Source organism: Octodon degus, unplaced genomic scaffold (assembly GCF_000260255.1).
Source record: "Octodon degus isolate 3935 unplaced genomic scaffold, OctDeg1.0 scaffold00132, whole genome shotgun sequence".
Taxonomy (NCBI): Eukaryota; Metazoa; Chordata; class Mammalia; order Rodentia; family Octodontidae; genus Octodon; species Octodon degus.
The window spans coordinates 6,499,424-6,512,900 of NW_004524708.1; the positions used below are offsets into that span (position 1 = coordinate 6,499,424).

Genomic DNA, 13,477 nt, shown 5'->3' on the forward strand with positions numbered 1-13,477 from the left:
GCAAATCTGTTACCATCTTCCACTACCCAGTCGGGTTTCAGAGTCCCAAGATGATGTGACTTATGCTTCTAGAAATGGCGCTTCTGTTGTTTTTTACAGTTTTTCAAATAAGGATCTTGATAAAGTACATCCGTACAGTCAATTGCTTTATTTATCTCCTAAATCATTTTGAATATAAAAGGTCCCCATCTTCTTTCCTCCCCAAACAGAGCACAAAGGACACCAGAGGATGACGCAGTTATGTAAGGCGTGTGTGTGACTCTGGGTACGTGGGGGCAGTGTATACGCATACATACTCACGTAGAAATGGGTATAAGAACAGGTGCAGGTAAGGGCCAGCCATAGGTACAGTGATTAGCACCGGAGAGAGGTAGGAATAAGCACAGGTACAGACATAGAGTTAACTGAGATTTGGGTACAGCTGTGGATAAGGGTAGCAGTCTTGTGGTAAATATAGGTGTAGACATTTGGACAAGTGTAGGAATAAGCACACACAGGTAGAAGCGGGTACAGCCACAGCGGCAGGAACAGGCACAGTACAAGTATAGAGAGATACAGGGATGGGTCCAAGAATAGACATCATGGCTCCAAGTACTGATCGGTTTTTTGCCTGGGAATTTCTCCCTTTTTTCACTCTCACATTCCCTGAGGGCCATTTCTTCTACTTCCTACAAGAAAAACAAGAAAAAGGAAGAAAGGGGGGGGGGGGGGGCTAAAAGTTAGCACAACCAGGGTCAGAGGAGATTCAGGGAAGGGGGCTGTTGTGTCTGAGGCTCTGGGGTCAGTGAGAGTGAAGGGGAAGGGGGGGGCTGTGCTGGGGTCCCCGGGGAGCATCCACCAGAGAGGATGGGGACAGAGGGCACCAGCCGAGCTGCCCAGGAAAGAGGAGCCCCTCCCTGCCAACGCTGCCCACAGCACATCAGCCATGCTGCACAGCCCAGGGCTGCCTGGAAGGGAAGGGGCCTGGACACCCCAAGTGGGGCTAGGGATGAGGGAGAAATGTGCTGTGGCCAGGAAGGAGTCTCCTGTTAGCAGGGACACTGCCAGTGTCACATCTAATGTATATAAATTGGTACAGAGATGCCGCTAGACAGCATCTTCCCAAGCATTTCATTAAGCCTCTTAGATAAACCACAGATGGGTACGGGTGGATGAATCAATAGGCCAGTACACACACCCCACTCACACACATGCGCACTAGCTGGGAAGTGGAAGCCAAGCTAGAGGCAGATGCGGACAACCCAGGGTGGGGAGGCAGCCCTTCAGCCCCTGCAGTTGGCCACCTTGTCCTCGCTGATGCAGTGCCCTGGGCACTTCCACACCCTGCCCATCCCCCTCACCTGCACTGCGCAAATAGTCTCTGCTCTGTCCCACAGATGACACACTAACGACTTCAGACTCATCACTCCACGACTTTCTAATAAAAGCCACTGGCTGAGCAGCCAGGGTGAAGTTCAGAGACCTTCCCTGGGCCCTTCATGGCTGTGTGGCCTTAGACAAGTCACTCAGCCTTTCTGGGCCTTGGCTTCCTAACTAGGAAAGGGAGGTGACAATTTCTGCTTCACAGGCAGCCAGGAGGAAAAAATGAGATACAGAGTGAGAGGTTCCAGCACAATGTGGTCCACAGCCTAGGGGCCCAGCCAGGCTTCCTGAAGGGTAGTCCTCCATCGAGTCCACCAGAGACATACACACAGCAGCGAGCGGGTACAGAGCTGAACAAAGGTGGGTGCGGAGCATCAGGCCGCACAGGTCCCCGCAGTGCGGGCACTGTGAGACCTTGAGAATGTTCTCCAACTCGTCTGAGCCTCAGTTCCTCCTCTGTAAGATGGGAACAGCTACGGCAGCCCCAGGGCATCACAGAGCCCACCACGGCCTTCCCCACGCTGACTTGGTACACGCCACGGGGTTGCCCTGCTCCCCACCCTGCTCCTGCTGCCTCCTACGGCTTCCAACCTGGCCTCCTGTACCCAACACCACACAGCCCAGGGCAGCTTCTGTTCACTTTTCAAGGGGTGGTCTCAGTCCATGGACTACATGTCCCCAGGGTCCTCACCAGCCTGGATGCTGGGAAACCCCATCCCAACCACTACTGCCCCAAAGGTATCTATGCACCACTTCTCAGCAAACCTGTCACTCCTGCCAGCGCCCCCCTTTCCTGCCATACCTAGGAAGCAGGGTGGCTCCACCCTACACAGATCAGGGTGCAGAGATGTGGCGGGGAGAGACAGCACCTCCGCAGCCAGCTGGTTGATGAGCTGAGAGAAGCCCATGAGGCTCATCCATGCCCTCCATGACACCTGCGCCTGAGCTTCTGGTCCCAACCACTTGCTGACTCAGGACATGCTTTGGCTACTACATCTGTGTTACAAACTTGTCTCTCTTGACGCCCCCACCCCACCTGTAATTGCCACCAAATGAAGAACTTCTGTACCAAGCCATCTACACTGCTGTGTCTCTTCCTTTCTCTCCAGCCCACTCCCACCAGTCTGGGCCACTGCCCTGCACAGCACCTCCTGCCAGGGACACTATGGCCTCTCTGCTGCAGATCCAAGAGTCACCAATCACCCCCCAATATGTGCCCAGTGCTAGAGTGGTGTCCAGTGTGCAGGCAGTGTTTGGTAAACATCACACATTCATCTGGGCAAATGGACAGCACATTTGAGGGCCAGTCACTGTGCCAAGTCCAGGACCAAATGTCAGGAACACAGAGATGGACAGAACACAGCTCAGGGCTTCCAAAGGCACAGCCTGGGACAGGAAGATAGTGCCTGAGACACAGGAACAAATGAATAACAGCACCCTGTGAGAAGCAAGACCTGACAGTGGTCATCAAACAGTGGGCAGACGCAGGAGAATGGGAGACAACTACTGCTACCTCAGTAGACCACAGAAGATGCTCCCTGCATCAGGTCTGACAGCCTACTGAATCCACAGGCAGCCCCTGAATCACCTTGGGCTATGATTCTCCTATGAAACCCAGGACCCTACACCTCCCCTGATGAATTAGAGAAAGGAATTTCTTGGGTCTGGAGATGGCTCAGTAGAATAAGTGCTTCCTGGGCAAGCGGAAGGGCCTGAGTTCAATCCCCAGTTTGGCCAAAATAAGAAATAAAAAAAAAAAGAGAGAAAGGAATCTCTGGTGGCAGAACACCATGGCTGCTGTACAAATTCAGGTTGTGTGACAAAGGTCTGTAATACAGGATGGAGCAGGGTCAGGTCCAAGGATGAAAAGAATGAGGTGGTGTTGAAAGCTGGGAAAGGCCGGAAGAAATGACAGCTGGGGACAGTGGTGTCACCAGCCAGGCCAATAGGGACCAGACCTGGAAGGAGAAACATGCATTTAGACACAGCATCATGACACAACCAGGATGTCACTGGCTGGCGTGGCACCAGCAGCACCCTGGGAAGAGAGGGGAGTGTGCCACCACATCCTCCAGCAGGTGTCTCCCGACATAGAGGAAAAGCCGGGGCTGCTCCCAAGGCGCACAGGTCTCGGACATCTGGCAGGAAAGGCATCTCAGCCAATTTCAGTGCCGAGGGCCACACCCCCACCTCCTGGAAAGACCCTACCTGCCCCGTGTCCGGCTTGCATCTCCGGTGCATGAGGCAGGTGGTGCCTGTGTGTGCCGTGTACGTGCATACGCGCATGCGTGTGTGCGCACTGGACAGGGATGCAGAGACAGCGGCTCCAGTGCATCTGTGCCCGTGTGGCTCTGTCCCAAGCACCTACCTGGGTCTGCGTGTAGACCCTTGCCTCCACTCCACCTTGGGCAGACACCTAGGAGACCAGTGGTGGATGCGGAAGCCTGTGTCTCACTTTTCAAGAAACTGCCAAATTCTTCTCTAGAGTGCTGCTGTCATTTACAGTCTCTCCAGTCTGTAAGAGTTCTGGGTGTCAGATAAATTCCTGAATGCTCAGTGCGGTCCGTCGTTTCTTGCGTTAGTCATTCTATTATGTACATAGCAACCAGTCACCATGGGTTTAACTTGTGTTTTCTGGATTCATAGTAAGCACCTTATGGCCTCAAGGTGCATCCATCTTCCTACAATTAACTCAGGTTTATCCTTCCTTACGGCAGAATAGTACTCCACTGTGTATAAATACCACATTTTCTATTCCATTCATCTGTTGGTGGACATACAGGCTGCTTCCAAAAATTAGCTATTGTGATCTGTGCTGCTATAAACATGGGTGTGGGGTGTGGGTGGATCACTGCAATAGGATGCCTTTAGCTTTTCAGAAAGATTCCTAGAAGTTTGATTTCTAGTTTTAGCTTTTTGAAGAGCCTTCACACTGATTTCATAGTGGTTGTACCAGTCTGTATTCATCATTCCTCTTCTATGAGAAACTCAAAATATAAATAAAAGACAACAGGACACAGGGAAACAGAAAGGGGATCCAGAGGTAGAGGAAGGAGGGGTAAGTGGGAAAGGATTGAGATGAGCCCCATGTGCACCAGCTCCCCACAAGGAATATCATGGCTACACGCTGCAATGTGGACTGCGAACAATTATAAACTGGGAAGAGGGTTAAACCAGGTGTGGGGCTGAAAACAACAGCAAGCACCTTGGCACGCCCTGAGCAGCCTGCTCTGCCTGCCCTCCGGCCAGTGGTCCCTGCCTTGGCAGTGACTGTGGACTGACTAAGCCCCTCCTCCTTATGCTGTGGTGCTGGATATATTGTGGCTCAGCCAACTGAGACAGATAGGATGGAGAGCTGGGGCCTGACACCATCATCACCAGAGGGGGGCTCTCATCCCCAAATGCAACCCTCCCCAGAAAGCAGAGAACCCTTAACAGCCCTGGCAGGCAGATATCCCCAGGGTCTTCCCAGGGACACCCTACAGCACAGAGCCACCCCACTGACTCTGCAAATAGCGTCCCAGCCACACACCAGCCAGAATGATGCCCTGCCCTTTTCCCAAGCCTCCTCTTGGCCCCTGGGGTCCCACTGACATTTGCCTGCCCAGATCACCAAGGAAGAAAACTGAAGCTCACAAGTTCGCCTACTGGCCCAATGCCACGGCGCCACACCCATCTGCACATCTCACCTGTGGGGTGGGGCCTCGAGTCCACTTCTCTGTGGCTGTACCCATCCCCCACTCCATCTGGTCATGGAGCCAGACCTTCAGGCTATAGGTCCTCTTCAGGAAATGGGGGTTACAGCCACACAAAGTGCCCTGCCCCAGGCCTGCGGATCCCAAAGGACCCCAGCCCAAACCAGTGGATCGTGTCTGAGATCTTAGCCACCTTAATCAAGAGTGGTCTGGCAAAGAAAAGCCCCAGTGACCCTCCCCCACAGATCTCTGCCATGCTGAGGGTGTCTGTACCCCAAAGTTGGCCCAGTGGAGGAGACTCAAGGCAGCACATGCCCATTCCTTCCAAATCCCACGCTGCACACAGGCAGGAAAAGCACTGGGAGAGGTCTGCAAAGACCCACAGGGATGCCTGGAAAATGCTTCCATAGGCCTCGGTGGGAGCTGTGGGCAGAGCAGGTGGGGCTGCTGGCCAAAGCAGGGCAGCCCGGGTGGCAGCCACAATAAGGACGAGCCAGTGAGTGTGCTAGAGGGAAGCTTCAGCAGGTGTCTGGGAAGGACCTAGAGGACACTGTGAGTGGGCACCATGCCAGGGCTGACACGGAGCCCTCCACAGTTCTTCTCCAGGCTACCTACTGACACACGGCACCAAGACGCAAGGTCACCACATGGCGGCTGAGGGTCACACTCAGGCAGGACTGACTGTCTTAATCTCTGCAGGGGATATGGCTCTGATGCTCCAGGGGTTGTCCTCAGAGCACCCCTTCCTGACTGTGCCCCAGCCACTGGGACCTTCAGGCCACTGAGATCAGGGGCCAGGGCGTGGGGTCCAGTTCAGGGGCGTGTGAAGGACTGAAGGCGCCTGCCCCATTTGGGCTGGGTCAGGACAGCCATTTAGATACTTGGAGCTCTTCAGAGAGAGCTGAGTGCAACCCCAGGATACCCCACAATACCATAGTCTTGTTCAGAGAACAGCCTTAATCTGGTGGATGTAGATGAGTCGGGTGGATGTGGCTGTTGGCAGAGCCTTGCACCTCCTGAGGACTTGGGATTGAGACCATAACATCCTCTGAGACTATGACATCAGCACTAAGAGAACCAGGGCCAGACCAGTGATCCCAAATGCTCCAATGGACCCCTGTGAGCTCTGTATTTTGGATGAGTTGACCAACGGGGGCTGCAGGGGGCCAAGGACCCAGGCAGGGCATGGGGTCCAGATGCCCAGTGCACAGGCAAGACCCAGCCCAGCACACACCACAGCACCTCAGCAGGGGTGTGAGGCGCTGGGCACAGTGCTGGTGTGCTCCAGCCTCAGCTCCAGCCTTGGTCTTTGTACCCGCCCAAGGGCCCCCAACTGCTGCCATCACCCGACAGGCATAGGAGCCTGGGGTGAACACAGCCACCCAGCTGCCTGGAAGCCCTGCTTTCAGGCTATGTGGAAATGGAGACCTCAGTCTCATGACTGCAGCCAGACACCAGCACAGTGAAGGGAGGGCCCTGTCCATCCCTCACAGAGCAGGTGAGGTGTGCCTTGTGGGGGACCTAGGCAGGAACCCCTCAGAGCCCAACCAGCACAAGAGGATACAGATGTCTCTGGAAGTGTGACAAGGAGGGGACAGTCACAGGGGTCCATGAGGAATGGATGACTGTGCCCAGGGACAGCTGAGGAGAAATACAGCATTGTCCTTCTGTCCTTGGGACACAGACACATTAGGCACCTGGTGACAAGTGTGTGCTGCCCCAGAGAAGCAGCAGCAGCATGCACACGTCCCCAACACAGGCATGCACACCACACATCGATCCTCCATGCTATTGGAAGCATGGGGGAGCTCCAGACCCAGAGATAGGCCCCCTGAGCAACAGGAGTCCTGGCCATTTGGAGCGTAAGATAATAACAAGTGTCGATTACCTATTGGTGCTCGTATTCTTGGCTTCCTTATCAATCTAGTCTGTCTCCTGTGGCAGACTGCAAGCTCTGTGAGGACAGCAACCTTGACTCCCACTCTCTGTGAACGCCCAGAGCCCAGCGTGCAGAAGCAGCGGATGACGCTCACAGGATGCATGCAGGAGTACACAAGCACCAGCCCGTGCTTCTGGGCTCTGGGGGCTCCCAGCACAGCAGACCACAACAAAGGAAACGACTCATCAAAGGCATTCTTGCCGCTTCTGTCCCCTACACGGGGCCCTGAGGACAGTTCACACAGGAGCTGAGGCTCAGCCCTCCCTGTTGGTGGTGTGGGAATGAGACCCCCATTGCATGCAGAGTTCCGGGTCTGCAGGTCCTGAGGAGTTTTCTGCCCACCATTCTGGGAGTAGTGCAGCCAGCATGGGAACCCCTGTCTCGCAGCCCAACACAGGGGCAACTTCAAGCCATGAGCCACAAGGCGGGGCAGGGGAAGGGTGCCACACTGCTTCCCATTGGTTGTCACAAAATTTCTTTGTGGAAAGGAATAAACTGCTCCCCAGTGAGCCTGGCCAAGGCCACCCCAGCACGCTGCCCAATGCCTTGGGCATGCTAATGACCATGCTGTCTGAGTCCATCTGATCAGCTTCTCCCTGCCACTGCACCATGACGGACACGCTAATCTGTGTGCACCTGATGGCTCCGAGCAGGCCAGGGACTTCCTAATAAACTCCAATGCAGACAGTGGTAAAGGAAGAAAATTGTAACGTGGAGATTAAAACCCATGATGTCAGCTCCACAATCGCAATCCACTTAGCTCCTCTCCTAGTGCATTTCAAGGACTATTAGTTGAAACCACTTATTGCATTCTGGAAACCATTCTGATACGATCATGACTGCTCCGCCCTTTCTCCTGTGTGTGACAAGAATTCCGGGAAGCCAGCCCTGCTCACTTAGGTGACGAACGTTATACAGACAGTCTCAAAACCAACAAGTCTGTGGGAACCACGTGCAACATGCAATTGTTTAAGTGAATCCAGGCACAATGATGTTTCTTTGGTGCAGAAATAGGATCCTGGTGACTGGCAGGATGGTATCAGAAAGAGGCCACTGAATTTATTTCACAGCTTACTGATGATTAATGGGCATGGAATTTCCACCTATTACAACATCAACTCTTGAAGCACACTCAGTACATGAATTGCCACAATCACACTAATAAGCACATCCGTTACAGTTTCCTTGTGTCCCCTGGAGGTCTTTCCTGGCCAGCCCTCCCTGTCCCAGGTCCACAACCTGTGACTATCATCACTCTGTACATTAAACGCAACCACGCACCACACACTTGTTCATCTTCTATCCCTCCTTTCGGAGTCCACTCACTCCCTCGCTTGTACCATAACAGATCCCCTTCTACTGCTGAGTGGTACTTGGTCACCAGGGTGTGCTACAATATATTCATCCAGTCACCTGCTCATGGACACCTCAGCTGACTCCCGCGGGAGACGGCCGTGAGCCAAATGCCTACATCAGTGTGTGTGGACCTTTGTCCCCAGTCACCTTGGGCAAACGCCTAGGAGAACAGTGGCAGATATGGCAGGTTTCATTCTTCAAGAAACAACCACACTCTTCTTCAAAACTGGTACCATTTTACAATCCCTCTGGCAGTCTGTAAGAATTCCAGGTGCTTCACAGTCTCCCAAAAGTCTTTTCTCCTGGTAGTCATACCAACAGGGCACAGTAGCTAGTCACTGAGGCATGACGTGCATGTCCCCATTAGTGGCAATCACTGTCCACGCATGCCACTGCCACCCATATATCTGTCCTTTCAGGTATCATGTCTGTACAAATACAGGAGTGAAATTTAAGTGTTTTACATATATTATGTAGTCGGGGATACAGTTCAGCCACTTACGTGCCCACCTGGTAAGCACCAGGTCCCAAGTTTAATCCCTCGTGCCATAAACATATGATAGTAAAAAAGACACACTGCCATGAGCCCCCCTCACGTAGTCTCCTCCCTCCACACACACTTAGCCCATTGTCATTTCACTTTCTGAAGTGGTTCTACGAGTCTTCATTTGTGTCTTTGTGAGGCATAAATCACAGTGGATACAAGTAAATTTAGTATGTAGGGAAACATAGGTAAATTTAGTCCTAATTGCAATTTTAAAATTAAAATGATGGGGACTAGGGAGATAGGTAGGCAGTCTAAGCACCTGCCTGGCAAGCGCAAGGACCCAAGTTCAATCTCTGGTTACCACATGCCATGCCAGCCCCAGAACCCTGGACACTGTGCCGGCCACCAAAGCTGGGCATGATGGTGCATGTCTGTAATCCGAGCTCTGGGACAGCTGAGACAGGAAGGTCACTACAAATCTGAACTACATAGCAAGAACCTGTACCAAATGAATAAGATAAAGAAAAATATTTTAAAAATTAAAATTATGTACTCTAACTTCAAATAAAATTTAAAGGTCAAATAAAAAAAAAAAGTGAATGCTGGTACAAAGTGCCATCCAGTAAAAAAGCAGGCACATAAAAACATGACCCTGTGGCCTTGTCCACCTCATTCAGCAGATCTGGTCCAGGCAACTTCTGGGTCTTCCCCAAGATCACAACGCTCACAAGAGGTAAATGTGTTGGATCGATTCAGGACAGCAAGGTAGCCACAATTTTGCAACTGAAGACACAACAAAAGACTTTCAAACCTGCTTCAGGAAGTGGCAAGAATGATGGAATAAGGGTGCATGAAGTGAGGGGCAGTAATTTTAGGGGGAATCATGGCAATGCATCATTTACTACAAAACAATTATTTTAATAGGATGTTTACTTTTAATTTTAAAAAATCCCTCCTCCACGTGACACTGTCCACGGAGGGCCATGAGTCACGCCAGCTGACTCACACTCTCCAGTTCCCAAGTAGAGGCAAGGGTCAGAACCCCAAGCGAACGACTCCCAACATCCCTACCACTTCTGCCACCCACTCTGATGCAGTCACAAGCAGCAAGGATCTGCCTGATGACACGAATGATTTTTCTGGCTATAGTGAAATCTCTTCCCTTTGACCGTGACAAAGGGCTGGTCTCTGAGACCCTGCAGAGGGACTGTGTCCAGCTGGTCTCATTGAGTGGCATGTGCTCCTGACCCTGGGCACACTCAGATCACCTCCTTCATGGCCTTCAACCCCTCCACACTTTTGTCCTTCACTGCAATGGCAAGGAGGACAGCTCTGTTTCCAGCCGCTTGAGATGCAAATGCCACCAAATTCTTTGCAAAGACGTGGAAGAGAGGCTCACCCTGCCCAAGAAGGACTTTTGTGGTGAGCACCGGCTTGTTGACATCGTTGGTCAAGTTGCTGGGCTCCAGGGAGACCAGGGTGCTCATTGTCCAGAACTGGGTCACCACCGCCACCAAAATGTGGCTGCTGAAGGCCGTGCAGACCACCTGCGGGAACTCCGCACACCACTTCTGTCTTCTGTTTCTATACCACCAACGGTTTGCTTTCCGTGGTCCAGCTCTTCAATAGCGGCACTACCTGCCACACCGGCCACAACACCTCGGGAGCGCTACAAAACAATTTGTAATGTAAGCATTCATCATACTTTTTCACCATGCCTCATGGTCTACTCGTTTTTTCATTTTGTCATTTGTTGTCATTGAGTCTGAAGAGTGAGCGAATCCTTTATAAGATAGACAATGTGTAAATATTTTTTCTCAGGCTATGACTTTTTATTTTTTAATAGTATCTTGCAATGAGAAAAAGTTCTTAATTACAATGAAATCTAGTTTATTGATTTGTTTCTTTTATGAATTGTGCTTTTGGTGTCTACCATAAAAAAAAGATACGTTAGACATCTAACAAATCTCTGCTGAATATTAGAAGTCAAAACCACGTTCCACTGTGTTTTCTCCTCATAGCTGTATATTTTTAAATAAGGCAATTGAAACATAGTTTGAACATACATATTTAATTGTTCCAGCACTGTGTGGTAAAAAGGCTCTTCTTTCTTCAACTGCTGTCTCTGCAACTCTGGTGAAAATCAATCATCCAGATAAAAGGGAGCCTGGCTTTATACATGTCTATTCTGTTCCAGTTTGTCTATGTTCACCCTAAAACCACACTGTCTTGACTGACATAGGTTTTAAGGTGTTGAAGCCATATTATCTTAGTACTGTACATGTATTCTTCCTTTTTAATACCACTCTGGCTATTCTAGGTACTTTACGTTTCCATATGGCTTTGAAAAACAGCTTGCCAATGTCCTCTGCCAGAAAGACAGAGTGAGAGAGAGGGGGAGGGAGAAGGGAGGAAAAGGATGAGAGAGAGAGACAGAGAGAAAGAGAGAGAGAGAGAGAGAGAGAGAGAGAGAGAGAGAGAGAGAGAGAGAGAGAGAGAATTTTTATTGGGATTGATCAAGGCTGTAGACGAGTTTGGGGAGGAGCAACATTTTTAACAAGAGTGGCCTGATGGGTGAACACAGCAGGTCTCTCCAGTGGCTCCACCATCTTCTGTCTCACTTACCATTGCTCTATGGCTTCCATTTTGACTTTGATCTTGTTGGCTTTTGCCAGACTGATCCCTAAACGAGTCACACTCGCATGCTAGTAACAGTAGTGTTCTTCCTTTTTATTTCAGTTGTCCATTGCTAGCACAGAGGTGCAAAAGATTTTTGCATATTCATTTTTATACTGCAGAGCTGTGAAACTCCTTTGTTAGATCCAGCACCTTCTTTGTATAAACTGCATTTTGCATGTAGATAATCATAAGCTCAGGAAATTAAAACTCTTAGTTTTTCCTTTCCAAACTAGGTGTCTTTTATTGCTGCTTCTTGCCTAATTGCCCTTCCTAAAACTTCAAGTATAACGTTGTGTGGATGGGGGAAGCGATCACCCTCTGTTGGCCCCCATGTTAAGGAGGAGATATCCAGTATTTACAGTTAAGTATGATGCTAGCTGTGGGTTGTTCATAAACACCCTTCAGGAGGCTGAAGAAGTTCCTTTTGATCCCTAGTTTGCTGACAGTGTGAACAAAACTGCATACTGGATCTTTTCAAATGCTTTTTGCAGTAACATAATCAGGTGTGTTTTCTTTTTAAGTCTATGGTGGTGGTGAACTCTCTCAACTGATTATTGAGTGGCAAGTTACCCTTGGACCAATGAACTAAGACCAGTTTGGTCGTAATGAAGCAGCCTGTGTACAAACTATTGCTGATCCCTGCGGAGGTCTTTATATGTCTGTGTTTAAGAGGGATATCAGGGGCTGGTGAGATGGCTCGGTGGTCTAAAGCACCTACTTAGAACAAGCTAAGCTAAGCAAAGCAAAGCACAGAGACCGTGGTTCAATCCCCCAGTACCACATGCCAGCCAGCCCCGCCCCCTGGTGGGCTGGGCTGGCCACACACACACACACACACACACACACACTAAATAAATAAATAAAATTTTTTAAAAAGAGGGATATCAGCTTAGTGTTTCTGTAATGTCTCAGTATCAAGCTAACACTGGTCTCATACAATGAGCTGGAAATGATTCACTTTTCAATGTTCTAGAAGAGTATGTATGAAATTGGTAATATACCGTCCTTAAATACTAAGTGATATACTAGGTAATATATCATTCATTAATTACAATGAAACCATTTGGATATGTATTTTTCTTTCTCAGAGATTTGTAAATAAAAAACTTGATTTCTTTAATGGGTGTATGTCTAGGCAGGATTTTCTTTTTTTTTTACATGTGCTTTTGTAATTTGTCTCTTTCAAGAGAGAGTCCATTTTTAGTTGTCAAAAGATGGTGTTACGGTTTTTGTCTAGGTGTCTCCCCAAAGCCTCGTGACCACAGGGTGTTTTCTTTGGAAGTAGCTGAATCTAGAATGAGATTGACTCATAGTGCAATACTTGGATTAAGGGTGTTGGAATTAAGGGTGGGTGATTCATAGATCAGTCCACAATTGGATTGGTACCACCCTAATCCCAGTAGACTGCATACCATATAAAGGACAGAAAGAGGCTTGTCCCCTTGTCCCCTCTCTCCTCTCTCTTACTGCTTTTGCTGTCTTCCACTACCATGGATGGCTGACCCTCTGCCACTCTACTCTGCCTGAGAGCTGGCCGATGATGGACTGAAACTTCTATAAACTGGGAGCTAAGTAAGCCTTTCCTCTTCTAACTTTGGGTGTTGGGTATTTTATCTGAGCAAGGAGTGAAAAGTTAACCAAGACAAATGGTTTCCTGGTTCTCATATTATTCCCTTATAATTTCTTCAGGTCCACTACATCTGTAGTGATGTCAACTTTCTCATTCCTGTCCTTGGTAATTTGTACCTTCTCTCTTCTTTTGTTGTTGTTTGTTTTCCATATCAGTCTGCCCAGAGGTTTACCAACCTTAGCTTCATGAACCAGATTGTGGCTTTATACAGTTTCTCAACTGTCTCTTCTCTAATTCATCACTTTCCGCTGATCTTTATTATTTCTTTTCTTCCACTTCCTTCTGGATTTCATCAGCTCTAGTGTTCTAGCCTCTTGGGTGGAAGCAAA

At 49.7% G+C, this 13,477-nt stretch overlaps 1 protein-coding gene and 1 pseudogene across 1 annotated transcript in view; both read right to left on the reverse strand.

Annotated features, from left to right (window-relative positions):
* The window catches only part of Grid1 (glutamate ionotropic receptor delta type subunit 1), a 719,620-nt gene that overhangs the window by 575,373 nt on the left and 130,770 nt on the right, over window positions 1-13,477 (reverse strand). The window lies entirely within an intron of this gene.
* LOC105743540 lies at window positions 3,353-10,555 on the reverse strand (annotated as a pseudogene).